Here is a 17717-nt window from a genome sequence, read left to right on the forward strand (position 1 = left end):
CTCTAGACTGTAAGCTCCTTGTGGACAATAATTGGGTCTTCCAATTCTATTGTATTTTACTCTGCCACGTGCTTAGTACAGTGCTCTGCACATAGTAATACCATTGATTGATTATAGAAACGGCATGGCCTAGTAGATAGAGCAAGGGCCTGGGAGTCAGAAGGACCTGGGTTCTAATTCTCGCTCTGCTACTTGACTGCTGTGTTTCCTTGGGTAAGTCACTTAACTTCTCTGTGCCTCAGTTCCCTCATCTGCCAAATGGGGATTAAGACTGTGAGCTCCAAGTATGACAGGGACTGTGTCCAACCTGATTACCTTGTATCTACCCCAGCACTTGGTACAGTGCCTGGAACATAGCAAATACCACAATTATACACATTCAATTGACTGGCTCCCTTTCTTTCTTTACTTTTCTAAGTAAAAAATCATTTGTTAAGTGTTTACTTTGTGTCAAGCACTGTTCTAAGTGCTGGTGTAGAATCAAGTTAATCAGTTGAGACACAGTTCCTGTCTCACATGAGCCTCACACTTCTAAGTGGGAGGGAGAATAGATATTGAATCCCCATTTTACACCGAGGAAACTGAGATACAGAGAAGTCAAGGAACTTGCCCAAGGTCACAGAGCAGGCAAGGGGAAGGGCATGAGTGGAATTCTCCCCCTCCTTGACCACTTCCACCCCACAGCCCACTGTAGGTAACAGCAGCACTCTGAGGCTATTTCTGGGAAAGGGGCCAGATCACTGCAATCCCGTGTCTTTCAGGATGTATTTATAATAGTCTGGGAATATACTGAAGCCTTTGGGCACAAAGCAAATCTTACTTCACTTTCCAGTGAAGCATTCCACACTGTAGGATATACTTTTGCTCCATAGGTTTCAGGCTCGAGTAACAAGAAATGCTATCTAGCAGGGACTCTTCAACAGAGAAGAGGAAACGAGCCATCATAGCCAGAGTCCCTGAAAGTTGAACAATTAAGCCGCATGGCCTAGTGGAAAGATCATGGGCCTCGGAGTTCTAATTCCAGCTTCACCACTTTTCTGCTGTGTGACCTTGGATGAGTCACTTCACTTCTCTGTGCCTCAATTCCTTCATCTTTAAAATGGGGACTAAGAATGTGAGCCCTTTGTGGGACCGGCACTATGACCAACCCAATTAACTTGTATTAACTCCGGTACTTGGTAAGGTGTCCGCACAAAATAAATACCATAAAAATATTTAAAAAGAGGAGACATGTTCCTGGTAGCAGGAAGGGCACAGCAGCAACATGGAATTTGAGTATATGGGATGTATAGAGGACAGCCATTTCATTTGTATTTTTTTTTCACTATAACGAGGGCTTTGTTTTAGGTTTCATTTGCTATTTGGATGTTTCTTCCACATAAATACACTTATAAGAGTGGCATGTTACACATAGGTTGAATTTTTGTGATTTTCTTTACACGTTTCAAATTCATCTATTGAAAAGTAATTTTCAGAAGCTACAACTGCTCTTTAGAAATATTTCCAAGGTTTCAGCAATTTTTCAGGGAGAATGGCTACACACTATTACCCAACCAGTAAATTCAGGCACCCAATTATTTAGGGTTTTCAACAGAGACATCCTCTAGAGAAAAATACCCTGATGAATCCAAAGTCAGGGAGAATGAGCTCCAAATAGATTTGTATTGCCCAAAGAGCAGTTACTAGTGTTTCCCTATTTGTCAAGAGCCTTTCAACTTCCCAAGAGCCTTTCAACTTCCCATTTTGTATTCATATTTAAATGTTAGCAGCTCTAGTGAAAAATATGAAGTGTGTGATTAAAGTAATAAAATACCAAAGTAAAACGTCTAAAACAATGCTTACGTAGAATCGATTACAGAAAATGGACCTGCAGAAAATATTGATATGTTCAAGAGTTTAGTTTATTCTTGGATGGGAGATCCATAATGGACTATGAGAGAGAGAAAGAGAGAGAGAGATGAGTGTATCCTTAATCATTAAACTGTTCTTCTAGGTATCCTTTCATGTCTTTCATGAGAATCAGCATGGCCTAGTGGATAGAACACAGGCCTACAAGTCAGAGGTCATGGATTCTAATGCTGGCTCCACCATTTGTCTGCTGTGTGACCTTGAGCAAGTCACTTCACTTCTCTGTGCCTGTTACCTCATCTGTAAAATGTGGATTGAGCTTGTGAGCCCCATGTGGGTCAGGGACTGTGTCCAAACCGATTTGCTTGTATCTACCCCAGCACTTTATACAGAGCATGGCACATAGGAGACACTTAACAAATAACATAATTATTGTTATTATTATGTCTCTGCCAATTCATCCACCAACTGATGGTATTTATTGAGTGCTTACTGTGTGCTGAGCACCGTAATGCCAGAGACAGAATACTTAAACTGGATGAATCATTGGCCTGGTATAGGAAGGCATTTTTTTCTTATGTTAAGGGGAGAAAATGTGAACCATTATATATTTTCCATGCAGTTATCATATTTGGCAATTTTGTGGAATCTTTCTTTTGGTGCTTTTTATTCTCAGGTAGAATCACCATTACTCCTGTTTTCCACTCAAGAAACTGAGGTGCAGAAAAGACCAGAGTTTACTCAGAATCACGAGCAAATATACAACTAGATATTTCCCTCATCAATCAGCAGTGAATGGAGAATGCAATAAAACTGTTATAGTTTCACTCCTGAACCATACTGTTTAGATGTTTAAATAGGAACAAATCATTATATTTAAACATCTAAACAGTATGGTTCAGGAGTGAAACTATAACAGTTTCAGGGAACAAATCATTACTAAAATAAAGTCATCACATTTGTAACTTAAAATGATATCCTGTATTTTATTCACCTAACAAATAATCATTTATTTTGCATTTCTTACAGCAAAGTGGAGTTCTGATAGAGGAGTACAGCAGTCCAAGAATTTATAAAGTCAACAGTAAGTACTTAGAATGAATGATAATGTCAACACCTACCAATGTGCTGCACACAGTAGTTTCATTTTTTTTTTATTATCCTTTCTTTAGCTAGGATAAGATACTTGTATAGTAAGCAATTGAAATTTTTTCTTAAAACTCAATTTTATTTTCTAAAGTGCATCATGGATTATTTATCTTGTAATCTTCTTAGTTTTGTACAAGATAATCCTTGTGATATATCTTTCTGGCAAGTCACATACAACATTTTACTATTAACATTATTGACTCTTTTTACCATAAAGTCATTGTATATGATTACTAGAATTTCAGAAAAAAATATAGTCAAACTTGGTCAAGCTTAGGGCTCTACTTAGTTGAAATGAGTAGCTGTTGAGGTTAACGGTATTCATCAATTGGCTTACTAGGAAATTTATGTGCTTGTTGTTGTTTTATCTGCTTGTAGTCATTCACTGGCAAACTCAGAGCATGCAAAGTCACTTATAAGCTAAAAACAAACAGCTGTTTCACAATGATTAGTATTTCATTTTAGTCATTTATGTGAATCAAGATATTAAGAGACACTGGGGGTTTCAGGCTGTAAATTCTGCAGAAACAAATATTTGATGTTTTGAGTGATTTCTTGCCGAATCATCTAAAATGATAGAAGGAAATATAATATTGTATGGTGGAATTATAAAGAACATTTGGTTTAAGACAGGTCCACATTTTTTTCCAATTCCTGACGTAGAAACTGAGATAATGGGAAGTCGTAATCCTTTAGAGTAGCTGATAGAATATCATTTTCCATATGTGGATATTTTGAAATTGCATCATACATTTATTTGCAAGAGAAATCAACTGTTTTATAAAAGCCATAGGGAAAAAAATGTCATAGTAATAAAAAATGACTGAACATCTATAATTATATCTAAGTATTTGAGTTGAGGTGAACAAAAATAGAGGGAGTATAATTCATTCAATTGTATTTATTGGGCATTTACTGTGTGCAGAGCACTGCACTAAGCACTTGAGAGAGTACAATACCACAATAAACAGACACATTCTCTGCCCACAATGAGCATACAGTCTAGAGCAGGGTATAATAAAAGCAGTATTTGTTAAGCACTTACTGTGTGCTAGGCACTGTTCTAAGCACTGGGGTAGATACAAGACAACTGGGTTAGACACAGTTCCTGTCCCACATAAGACTCAGCGTCTTAATTCTCATTTTACTGGTGAGGGAATGGAGACACAGAGAAGTTAAGTGACTTGCCCAAGGTCACACAGCAGACAAGTGGCATAGCTGGGATTAGAACCCATGACCTTCTGACTCCCAGCCCCATGCTCATTCCTTAGGCAATTGCTATAATGTGATTATGTTTTGGGTTTATTTTTTCCAGAACCTGTTTATATTTGGACTTAGTGAAATTTCTTTAGGTCAGAAGCATTTAAAACTGCAACTTATTATAGATTGCAAACTGCCATAGTTTTATACCCTTGACCATTTGTGCTCCATACATTTTAATTTAACAGGAGCAGACAGGCTTTCATACACTCTGTACCAGGTGAATTCTAGTTTACCTAACACTAGAGACTCTCTTCACTTAGCTGCTAAAGGCTGTCTGTCAAGATCCACAAGGAATACGTGCTTTCAACTTTTTTCTTTCTTTTCCTTTCAACGGTTTCATGAATATCTGAGCATTTCATGTACTATATTAAAAAATCATATCTAAGTTTAAGTCAATTATATGATTAAAAAATCAGTGATACCTTTTCAGTCCTCAAGAATTCTTTGGGGGCAGAAAATCATCAGAGTATTGTGCTAGTTATTCTTTTGTGACTACATAAACTAGATTGAAAGACTTTCATCATTCTAGTCTTTGCATGAACTACTAATGGAGCTGTTCTTTATGGAAATGGCAATGAGCACTGTTCAGCACTGGCTCTGCAGCAAGTTATTGGCAATGAAACATCTAAAATCAAATCATCTATAAATACGACATTGATCACTGAAATTTAAATAGTCACTCACATACCGTGTCCAGACAGTCTGTCAGGGACGAACAGAGTGTGTCTGGACCCAATCTGGCAAGTCAGAAAATTGAACCTGTCTTACCCAAAATGATCAGGGGATTGAACAGTTCCCACATGAAAATAGACTGGAAAGATTAAAGCTCTTCAGTCTGGAAAGAACAGAGTTTGAGAGAAGAGAAAAGTTGCAAAATCATGGAGGATATGGCTAGGACAAACTTGTTATTGTGTTTCACCAAATCCCCAAAGAACTGGACAAAGGAGCACTCTTTGTTCTTGAAGGTGGTAGGTTCAAAGCAGACAAAAGGAAACTTCACCCAGAGGGTAGAAGTATGTCAAATTAATTATCCTGGGAAACTGGACAGGTAAAAAATGTCAAAAAAAATCAAGAAAGGTTCAAGAAAGTGAATTTATTGGTGACAGGGTGGTTGGAGGAAAAGTTACAATCTAAGGAAAAAAGTTAAGGATATTAAAAGATATAGACATAAGTCATTGGAGGACATCTGGAAATGGCACCTCTGAAAATATCCTATCATGGCATTTCCTGTGCTCTTAGAATTTCTGTTGATATTTTCTCCTTAAATGTCCTTGTTCTCATCTCCTTTTCCCCTACATCTTTTTTGTTTCCATTTTAAACCCTCTTTCTCTCATCGTTCTCTCTCCCTTTCTCCTTCAATCAATCAATCAATCAATTGTATTTATTGAGTGCTTACTGTGTGCACAGCACTGTACTAAGTGCTTGGGAAGTACAAGTTGGCAAGAAATATAGAGACAGCCCCTACCCAACAGTGAGCTCACAGTCTAGAAGGGGGAGACAGAGAACAAAACCAAACATACTAACAAAATAAAATAAATAGATATGTACTAGTAAAATAAATAAATAAATAGAGTAATAAATATGTACAAACTATATACATATATACAGGTGCTGTGGGGAAGGGGGTAAGACGGGGGGATGGAAAGGGGGATAAGGAGGAGAGGAAGGAAGGGGCTCAGTCTGGGAAGGCCTCCTGGAGGAGGTGAGCTCTCAGTAGGGCCTTGAAGGGAGAAAGAGAGCTAGCTTGGCGGATGTGGGGAGGGAGGGCATTCCAGGCCGGGGGGGATGATGTGGGCCGGGGGTCGATGGCGGGACAGGTGAGAACGAGGCACGGTGAGGAGATTAGCGGCAGAGGAGCGGAGGGTGCGGGCTGGGCTGTAGAAGGAGAGAAGGGAGGTGAGGTAGGAGGGGGTGAGGTGATGGAGAGCCTTGAAGCCGATGATGAGGAGTTTCTGCCTTCACAACCTGGCTTCTGTTTTCTCCTTTTAACTAGTCTCTGCTATTGTAGAAACACCCAGTAGCCTCCCTAATGACTCTTCTAATTACTATCTCCATCCTAGAGAAGAGCTTTAGCATCATCATCACCACCATCTTCAGAACATTTTTTAAATGTCTACTGATTGTAGTTCCCAGACTCTAAGTACCTTGAGGCCAGGGATCATGTTGGTCACCTATACATTCTATTTTACTCTCTCAAGTACTTAGTACAGTGCTCACACAGTAAGCACTCACTAAATTCTCCTGATTTGACTGCTGTGGGACCTGCCTTCAAGTAACTTGCCACCTACAAAATATCATCAAGGGAATGAAAAAAAGTTCATTCCCACGAGGAACCTAAGCAAAATATATTGAGGACAGGGTATCCCTAGAATCCATAGCACCTATAAGCCTCAGGGATGTGGACTTCAGGCTCAGTAAATACAACAGAATGAATTATAGTCCTCTGTTTTTGTTCACCTCAACTCAAATAAATACTTGGATATTATTATAAATGTTCAGTCAAACTTTTTTTATTACTATGATTTTTTTGCCCTATCTTTTATAAAACAGTTGATTTCTCTTGCAAATAAATGTATGACACTATCCTTGGGCCTGAGATTGGACCATACTGCCTTAGAGTAGCAAGATGTAACCTGGACCCCATTTCTCATATAAATGAGGCCCACTCATTTTTATTTTATTGTTTTGGAATGTTAGCGAATGTTTCTTCCAATTAAGTAGCACAACTCTCATGGCTGAATATCCTCTTTCTGTGGATGATATATTGCATGGAAGGAGAAGATTAAAAACAACTAGTTAAGACACTTCTGGCAGTGTCCTATTTCCCCAACTCTGGAATGGAGTTCCTGTCATAATTACAATGGCACAAAAGGGAGCTCACCTCAAGAGTGGCTCAGTGGTGTGAGAGAACTTCTTTTTTTTTAATTGATGGAGACTTATCAGGTCCACACAAGAACAATGACAGATCATCTCCTGGTTACAAGGGGGGCCAGGAAGTGAATCTCAAACACTGATTCCCTGAAATGGCAACAGATAGGTATGGGCCACAGAGAGAGATTTTTTTTCCTGTCTATTTTAAGAAATATCTAAGACACTTTCTTTAACATGTGGCCCCACAGAAGAGACGAGTTACCTCTGGCTTAAAGACATGTCTGACTTCAGGTTTAGCAGAAGTTAACGTCAAGGTATGAAGTTTCACTGAAGGTGAGCAAAGTAGATAATTCAGTGAAAAATAAGATTTGCCTGTTTCTGTTGGCTTGCGGAGGGATTGTAAAAAGCATGAAATATGGATGAGTTGTTGCAATTTCTATTTGAAGTTTAACCTGACAAAGGACTTTTTTCTTACACTGGAAAAAATGCAAACAAGTCAATTATAATTTTACTTCAAAGCTAAGGTTCAGGCAGGGGTCGGTCAGTCAGTCCTTTGATCAAGATGTACAGAGATTTTGTGGGCTGTATTTTTAGTCTGGGGAAAGAAATCCATCCAAAAAACGAATTCAGCAGAGAAAAGTGTGCACTCATATTACTGGTAAATATTAAAATTCCTCATTTCTTTTCTTTTTCTATACCTAGACTGTGGGTATAGCTGCCGCTCCCTTCTCTGAAACTTTGACAAGCTTCCTCTCTATCCAGACTATGCTATGCAGTAACAAAAAATGCCTGAATTGCATGTTCCAGGCTACAATTATGGGGAGTTCATTATTTTTTGTCCTCAAATTGTAGCCCAAAGTTTTTTTATGTTTTTTTTTTTCAGGAATTCTTTTCCCTCATGCTTACAGTGACCATTATTATGGATGCTCAATGTAGGACAGATTGCAGAATTCCAGGGGTCAGAGATTATGGACAAAAACTTGTAGGGATGGAAGGAAGTCAGGCAAGAGGACATCTAGTCAGGGGTGACTTGGAAAGACAGAAAACCAGACTCAGATGCAGAGAGAACAGAAAATGGAATGAGAGATAAAAAGCAATAGAAACATGTCTTACCACTTCTCCAAATCCTCCAATGGCTATTCATTTCATTTGGCATCAACAAATAAGCCCTCAGTAAATACCATCGATTGATTGATTGATTGATGTTTTCTGTTGTTATCACAGTTGTCACACCCCTTCCATCTCTGACAGGGCTGGGTTTGAGAGATGGAAGTGAGGATTAGGTCTAGAGACTCAATAATAGAATGGAAGCTTTCTGAACCACACTTTATGACCACAGTTTATCACTATATTTAAAATATAAGCATTTTCCAAAAGCAAATTCTAAATAAATAAGCTGTAATGAAACTATAACCATCCCATGATTAATTGAAACATGGAATATAAAGTAACAGGTTATCACCCTCCGCTCCTCCACCACTAATCTCCTCACTGTACCTCGCTCTCGCCTGTCCCGCCATCGACCCCCGGCCCACGTCATCCCCCGGGCCTGGAATGCCCTCCCTCTGCCCATCCGCCAAGCTAGCTCTCTTCCTCCCTTCAAGGCCCTGCTGAGAGCTCACCTCCTCCAGGAGGCCTTCCCAGATTGAGCCCCTTCTTTCCTCTCCCCCTCGTCCCCCTCTCCATCCCCCCGCCTTACCGCCTTCCCCTCCCCACAGCACCTGTATATATGTATATATGGTTGTACATATTTATTACTCTGTTTATTTATTTATTTATTTATTTTACTTGTACATTTCTATCCTACTTATTTTATTTTGTTGGTATGTTTGGTTCTGTTCTCTGTCTCCCCCTTTTAGACTGTGAGCCCACTATCGGGTAGGGACTGTCTCTATGTGATGCCAATTTGTACTTCCCAAGCGCTTAGTACAGTGCTCTGTACATAGTAAGCGCTCAATAAATACGATTGATTGATTGATTGATTGATCATCATCACCGTCAATGGTATTTATTGAACACAACCATGTACAGAACACTGTACTAAGTGCTTGGGTGAGTACAATACAACAGAATTGGTAAACATGTTCCCTGCACACAGTGAGCTTATAGTCTAGTGTCCTCATTATTTTGATTTCAAGATAATTATTATGAATTGAGACTGAAATTGGGGACTTCTATTGTTATTAATATTTATCATATTACATAAAATGTGCTCACCTTCAGATTAATAATAATAATAATTGTGGTATTTGTTAGGCACTACTATGTGGCAAGCACTGTATTAAGCATTGAGGTGGATACAAAAGCAAATCAGGTTGAACAAAGACCACATCCCACATAAACCTCACAGTCTTAATCCCCCTTAATGGAAGAGGTAACAGGCAAGAGAAGTTAAGTTACTTGTCAAGGTCACACAGAAGACAAGTTGGCAGAGCTGGGGTCCGAACCCATGTCTTTCTGGCACCCAGGCCCATGCCCTATCCATTAGGATATGCTGCTTCTTATTTTCATTTATCTGAGGCAATTCATCAGTCAATCAGTAGTAGCATTTGTTAAATATAGCATATGAAGCACTGTGGGAATGAAGGTTAATTCCACCCAATCCATGGTCTCCATGGGGCTCACAATCTAAAAGGATAAAGCACAAACACAAGGAACTGTAGCAGGCAAAATTGAACAAAATAAGCACATCCACAGGGCTCTTGTCCGACCCCTGGTCCAACTCTTCCAACTTTCCCAACATAACTAACTGATGGAATGTTGAGACCTTTCCATTCTAAGGTCTGGCCCCCTCATTCAATCGTTCAATCATATTAATTGAAAGCTTACTGTGTGCAAAGCACAGTACTAAGCACTTACTGCCCCCCGATGTCCAGCCCCACGTCAACTGATGCATCCTAGGAGTCCCATTGGACTCGTTTAACGAATGGCTTCCAGAGTGCTCAAAGGCACCAAAATTGACCTCAGGCTTCACTTAGTAAATCAGCCAGTTTAATAGTACATTTTGAGTGCCCATGTGGGCAGATAATTGCACTAGGAGTTTGGCAAGGGTGGATATATTACCACCATAAGGTGTTCACACCGGTGGACTGACCAGATTGCTCTGAGCAAGTCTCCATAGGCATTTGAGCCTGCCAAAGATGCCGTCAGAAATCCCTGGACCCTGTAGAACTCAAATTTATTGAAGCTCCAGGAGCTGAGCATTAAAGGTTGCCGACTGCATCCATAGCATCAATTAGGAGCTGCAATGGATAAAATCTAACTATTTCTCCCTTTTAAATCCTCCCTTGCGACAGGGGTTGCTGACCCCATGTGGGAAAGGAACTGTGTCCATCCTGATTAGTGCAGTGCTTAGTACTTAGACTGTGAGCTCCATGTGGGACAGGGACTTTGTCCAACCTGATTAACTTGTATCTTCCCCAGTGTTTAGAACAGTGCTGGATGTATAGAAAGCCAAATAATTCCTCAGTCTAGTGTAGCTGATCACTTACAAATGCAGACTAGCTTTAAAGGAGCTTCAGCTCAAGGAGAGATTCATGCCAATACCTCAAACTTGATGTGTCCCAACAAGGAAATGGTATGGGCTAGTAGATAGAGCGCAGGACTGGGAGTCAGAAAGACCTGTGTTCTAATTCTGGCACTGCCATTTGTCGGCTGTGTGATCTTGGACAGGTCATTTTACTTCTCTGTGCCTCAGCTGCCTTACCTGTAAAAGGAGGGTTAAGACTGTGAGTCCCATGTGGGACATGGACAGTGTCTATTTTGATTATCTTGTATATACTCCAGCACTTAATACAGTACCTGGCACATAACAAGCACTTAAGAATTCTCTTTAAAAAACAACAACAAAAAGATACCTCATCTTCACACTATCAACATTCAGTTTGCTTCTCTATAGCCAATCTACTCACTGTACCTTGATCTCAGCTATCTTGCCACAAATCTGTTGGCCGTGTCCTGCCTATGACCTGGAAGTCCCGCCCCCTTCATATTTGACAGGTGATCATTTTCCCCACCCTCAAAGCCTTACTAAAATCATATCTCTTTAAAAAGGACTTCCCCAACTAAAGCCCTAATTTTTCCTACTCCCTCCCTGTTCTGTGTCACCCTTAAACTTGGATTTGTACCCTTTATTCACCCCACCCTCAGCTCCACACCACCTATGTATTATCTGTAATTAATTTTAATGTCTATCCCTCCATCTAAACTGTAAATTACCTTGTGGACAGGGAATCTATCTACCCTCTCTGGTGTATTGTACTATCCCAAGTGCTTAGCACAGTGCTCTGTGCATAATAAGTGCTCAGTAACTACAGTTGATTGAGTGATTGAATTACAAGCCATAGTAATGCCCAGGCATAATTCAGACAAGTGCCCAAATATTCAGGGTTACTGGAGTTCCCTCGTGCCTTTTTTCCAACCCTACTACCTCTCCTTGTTAGTCAATATTGATATGATCAAAGAGCAGTCAACCAGAGGAAAAAGTAAAGAAGTGTGAGATTCTGGAAATCCCCAAACTGAATAAACAGCTACTGGACAAGCAAGAGTTACCAGAACATGAACAACATAATTCAATCAAGTGGGCTTTGTTAGCATTCAGGTATGATCCTTGGTCAGGGATACTGTGATCCCAAGTGCTATTTAAAATAATTATTTTCTATCATGTTCTGGATAATCTTCTCAAGCCCATGGTTCTTGAGATTTCCAGTAAGTGGGGAAATTTCACAGTTCTGTTATGTCTTTTGTTATTCAGTGTGGTGTTTGTTTAGGAGATAGAATGGGTTCCCTATTGCTTCAGATGTTTTTTTAACAGAAACCACATACTGGGTTTGCCTCCATTGGCTATTCAATGTTCTATTACAAATAACTTGCATGTACAATTTGATCTTGAATGGCATAGAAGCATTCCCACTGGGCAAGAAGTTAGACCAGCCTTGAGCCACAGGGTGGTGAGTGTTCATTATCCATCTAAAAATCACCCAGTCATCCCATGTTGCATCCACATAAAGGTTTGGGCTTGTTGTTTTCTTTTTTTTTTTCTATGCTGTTCTTTTTTCATTGCGTCTCCTTTTCAGAGATGTCATTGAATCCCTTACTCTTTGTATGCCATTCAAGAAAGTCACCTGTTAGCAAAAACTTGGAATAAAAAACCTTAGCTCTGTTGATTTTCTACACTTCAACTTTATTGTATTTTGGCTCTAAGCTTTTGAAGTTTTATAAGTGTAGAAAATATTTATGATATTATTTATTAATTCTCAATATTGAGCCTGATAATTTTTATTCCAAAGGAACTTATATGTGAGAAATATATTTATATGTGAGAAATATTGAATACAGTATTGTTAAATGTAGAACTGTGCTATAGCATAACAGAACTTCTCATCTTCCCACTATCATCCATCTACACCCCCATCCTCCCTGTCTTACAACCTGGTCATTATCTTGGCATTGTCCTCGACCCATCTCTCTTACACCACACATTCAGCCTGTCATGTTCACAATACCTCTAGAAGCTGTCCTGTCCTCTCCACCCAAACTGCTTCCACACTGATCAAAGATATTTACTGAGCACTTTCTGTGAGCAGAGCACTGTATTCAGAGCTTGGAAGGGTAAGAAAAGTGGTAGGTATGTTCCTGTTTATAAGAAGCTTGAGGCCTCCCAGCACTGATCTCATCTAGTTTTGGCTACTGCAACAATCAATTAACATCCTCCTTTCTGACCCCCCTGTTTCCTGTCTCTTCCCACTCCAGTCTATACTTCTCTAGACTGAAAGCTTGTTGTGGGTGGGGAACATGTCTGCTAATTCTGTTGTATTTTTCTGGCCCAAGCACGTAGTGCAGTGCTCTCCACATTGTAAGTGCTCAGTAAATACCACTGATTAATTGATTGATTCACTCTGCTGCCTGGATCATTCTTCTATAGTCTAGATATCCCAAATCCAACTAACATACCTCAACATAAATTCCTTACCGTTAGTTTTAAGCCATTCAATCAGATCAGCTTTCCCTCTCCTATATGATCTCATTGATCTCCTACTACAATCTAACCCTCACACTTTACTCCTCTAATACCAATCTACTCCCTGTACCTTGATCTCATCTTTCTTGACACTGACTCCTTGCTCACATTGCTTCGTCTGTCCTGGAACACCCACCTTATTCATATAATAATAATGATAATAATTATGACATTTGTTAAGTGCTTACTATGTGGCAGGAACTATACTAAGCAATCAATTAATCAATCAATCAATCGTATTTATTGAGCACTTACTGTGTGCAGAGCACTGTACTAAGCACTTGGGAAGTACAAGTTGGCAACATATAGAGACAGTCCCTACCCAACAGTGGGCTCACAGTCTAGAAGGAGGAGACAGAGAACAAAACCAAACATATTAACAAAATAAAATAAATAGAATAGATAAGTACAAGTAAAATGAACAAATAAATAGAGTAATAAATATGTACAAACATATATACATATATACAGGTGCTGTGGGGAAGGGAAGGAGGTAAGATGGGGTGGGGATGGAGAGGGGGAGAGGAAGGAAGGGGCTCAGTCCGGGAAGGCCTCCTGGAGGAGAAGCACTGGGGTAGATGAAAGCAAATCAGGTTGGACACAGTCCCTCCCCAGCGTGGGGCTCACAGTCTCAATCCCCATTTCACAGAGGAGGGAACTAAGGCCCAGAGAAGTAAAGTGACTTGCCCAAGGTCACACAGCAGACAAATGGCGAAGCCAAGATTAGAACCCAAAACCTTCTCTCAGGCATGTGCTCTATCCAGTATGCCATGCTGCATCTCACTCCATGCTGCTTCTCATGTGACTGAATACCACTCTCCCCACTTCATAGCCTTTCTTAAATCCGATCTCCTCTAAAAGGCCTTCCCTGATTAAGCCCTCATTTCCCCTATTCACCCTCCCTCCTGTGCTACTTAGCTCTGCACCCCCTAATAATAATGATTATTATTATGGTAATTATTAAGCACTTAATATGTGCCAGGCACTATACTAAGCTCTGGAGTGGATATGATCAAAGCAGGTTGGACACAGACCCTGTCCCACGTGGGGCTCACAGACTCAATCCCCATTTTACAAATGAGGTGACAGGCCCAGAGAAGTGAAGTGACTTGCCCAAGGCCACAAAACAAAGACGTGGTGGAGCCGGGATTAGAACCCCTTACCTCATAACTCACAGGCCCATGCTCTATCCACTACACCACGCAATCTGTACTCTTGTACCCCTAATCACTGTACCCCCAACCACCACAACAAACATCCTTACACTCTGCTATATTCCCTATCTGTGATTTATTTTAATGCTTGTCTCCCACTCTAGACTATAAGCTCCTTGTGATCAGGGATCTTGTTTCCCCACTCCACATCGTATTCTCCCAGATGCTTTGTTCAGTGCTGTGCACATGGTAATTGCTCAATAAATATCAATGATTGGTTGATAGATTAACTAAGTAGTTTTTAACATGTATAATGCATACATGTTCATGTCTGTATTTCATTATCTAAAGTAAAATTGTATTTTAGTCCTGGATATGGATCTTTGTAATATAGTTCCATGGAATGAAATTTGGCCTTAATTATTTGGGGAACATGATTTTACTTCATGACTTGAACATTTGCCCTGTGCATTTAATTTGTTTTTCTTTTGTGTGTGCTACTTTACTAAATCAATTAATTCTGTTTTCCCCAACACCGTTCACATATTTGTCCTCGATTCCTGCCTGAAACTGAAGGATAATAGCATTTATCCAGCAAAACCAGTTCTATTTCCTGCAGGACTTTTTTATATACTGGTATTACCCGCCATTGTAGGATCTGCTACAGGCCATTTGTGCTCTTTACTCTCCCTCATCCCTTTCCTTGCACTCTGTTTCCAAATGATCTTACAGATTCTGTGAAAAGATACGATTTGGAAATAGAGATGATGGTACCAAGTTAAAGATATCTGTTTGTGTATGTTTATGACTGTTGGTTGGCCACCCAGATGTGAGGGAACATGAAAATGCACAATATATTTCATTCTGAACATTCATATTTTGCTCATCTTCCAGTACCACAGACACAGCTGGATCCACTCAAGGAAGGAATGGGAAAAGATATAATTGAGGAAGAAAGGCAGGAGGCAGGAAAGGAAAGTAACAGGAGAAACAAGACAACAGAAAATGAATACAGGAAATTAGAGAATAAGCTAGCAAAAGCAGGGGTGAATGCTTTGATCTATATTGTCTTTTTTAAAAAAGCAAAACAAAACAGTGCACTCGTGTGTTTAAGAAACAAAAGTAGACAGTACCCCATGGAAAGAGCATAGGCTGGAGAATTGGTAGGCTTGTGTGACTATGGGAGTGGACTTCTGTGTGACCTCGGGCAAGTCACTCAACCACTGTTGGCCTTAGTCTCCTCATCTGTAAAATGAGACTAAGATACCTGTTCTCTCTACGACTTTGATTCTGAGCCCTTTGTGAAACAAGGATTATGTCCAATCTGGTGATCTTGTATCTACCCAGCATGGTGTTTGGTATATTCTAAATGCCTAATAAAAAAATGATGATTATGATTCACTTCCAGAAATATCCAAGCAGCCTAACTTTTTGCTGTAAACAGGATATATCCTTCAGTCTGTCACCTCCACCACAGTCGCCTCTGTGGCTGCTGGCAAATAGTTTCCCTGTACCCCTGATAGCAAGCAGGTAGGGAGGGTGAGGGTCTACTGAAATTATTCCTCCTCCTCAGCTTGACCTGTACACTCTCCCCTTGAAGCTTATTTTTTCAGGTATCTGAAGGAGCAGAATCCCACCAATTTATAACTCTCCTTAGAACAACTCCAATCAATCAATCAATGGTATTTATTGAACGCTTACTCCATGCAGAGCACTGTACTAAATACTTGGATGAGTACAATAGAATTAGCAGACACAATCCCTGACCATAATAAGCTTATAGTGCAGAGGGAGAGACAGACATCAGTATGAATAAATAATTTATAACATATAATTTAAAGATGTGTACATAATAATAATTATTATAGTATTTGTTAAGCACTTACAATGTTCCAGGTACTGTTCTAAGCACTGGAGTGGATTCAAGCAAATAGTCCCTGTCTCATATGGGACTCAAAGTCTCAGTTGCCATTTTACAGGTAAGGTAACTGAGGCACAGTGAAGTGACTTGCCCAAGGTTACTCAGCAGTCAAGGGGCAAGGCCTGGATTAGAACCCACGACCTTCTGGTTCCCAAGCCTGTGCTCTATCTGCTATGCCACACTACTTCTCTAAGTGCTGTGGGGTTGGGGGGGGTGGTGAATATCAAATGTCCAGAGGTCACAGATCCAAGGACCTAGATGACTCAGAAGGGAGAGTGAGCAGGGAATAATAGGGTTCAATCGGGGAAGGCCTCTTGGAGGAGATGTGACTTTAATAATGCTTTGAAGATGGAGAGAGTGGTGGTCTGGCCTATATAGAGGGGGAGGGAGTTCCAGGCCAGGAGGAGGATGTGGGGAAGGGGTTAGCAGTGAGATTGATGAGATTGGGACAGTGTGTAACCTGGTGCAAGAGAAGTAGAGTGTGTGGGCTGGGCTGTAGTACGCGATCAGTGAGGTCAATTAGGGTGGGGAGAGATGATTGAGTGCTTTAAAGCCAGTGGTAAGGAGTCAAACCACAAGACTCATTTTGAGACAATTTGTGTCATGTAATCACACTCTCTCTCTCGCTCTCTCTCTTTCTCTCTCCCTCTCTCTCTCTCGCTGTCTCTCTCCAAGCTCAGCCCTAAAAAGAAAGAACTGGATTTATATTGACTGTCATCAAAAATGGGAGGGTATCCTACTATCAGCCCTGGTTCACAGCTACTAAAGACTTTTCTTTATGTTGCCCCAGATTACAGCGATCCTCAAATTCTTACAGAGAACATAAAAGTACTTTACCCCCTCCAGGCGGCAAATTACTGCACAGAATGAAGCATCTCTTAATCATGCAAGAAAGAGATGAAATGTTTTTTGGCTCCCTAAATATGCCAGCTATTTACACGGTGGTAACAATCGGAAGCTGCTCTTTATTTTTCATCCTTGTTCTCCTCTCTCGAGTCCTCTGCGATGTCACTTTTCCCCTTGAAATGTCCCTGAGTCCTGCCCTCAGTAGTTCAGGAGCAAGTCCACTCTACTCTCTGTCTCCCCTCCAGCAAGGTTCTGCAGGGTTTGGCAGGCCTTCGGTCTGATTTCCTTTCTTTAGTTGCTCCAATTAGCAGCATTCGGCTAGGGGTGAGCTACTGAGCATGGATCAGAAATATTCTTTCTCTGCCTCATGGATGTGATTTTTCTTTCACTGGTACTCAGTTCCCAGCCCTTCCCAAACCTTGCAGGCAACATGAACTCAGCTGAGACTCAGAGTAATGAAAAATGAGGGTGACAGAACTATCAGAAAACAGCCTCTGCCACCCAGTTTGGAGCAGGGGAGAGGAAGATAGGCTGTAAGAAAGAAAGGGAAAATGGGAAAAATGAAGTTCCAAGAGGAAAGATTAAACTCCTAGTAGTCTATGTTTTGTTATCTTTACCCAATCCCATCCCATCCTCTTGCTAAATC

General features: G+C 40.4%; 1 protein-coding gene across 2 annotated transcripts in view; it reads left to right on the forward strand.

Annotated features, from left to right (window-relative positions):
• Window positions 1-17717, forward strand: part of SYT1 (synaptotagmin 1) — a 675618-nt gene that overhangs the window by 271709 nt on the left and 386192 nt on the right. For both annotated transcript variants that reach the window (XM_038756587.1, XM_038756588.1), the window contains exon 3: window positions 2878-2932. The gene's annotated coding sequence lies outside the window, so the exon portion shown is untranslated. The remainder of the gene's footprint in view (window positions 1-2877; window positions 2933-17717) is intronic.

Source organism: Tachyglossus aculeatus, chromosome 14 (genome assembly GCF_015852505.1).
Source record: "Tachyglossus aculeatus isolate mTacAcu1 chromosome 14, mTacAcu1.pri, whole genome shotgun sequence".
NCBI classification, from domain to species: domain Eukaryota; kingdom Metazoa; phylum Chordata; class Mammalia; order Monotremata; family Tachyglossidae; genus Tachyglossus; species Tachyglossus aculeatus.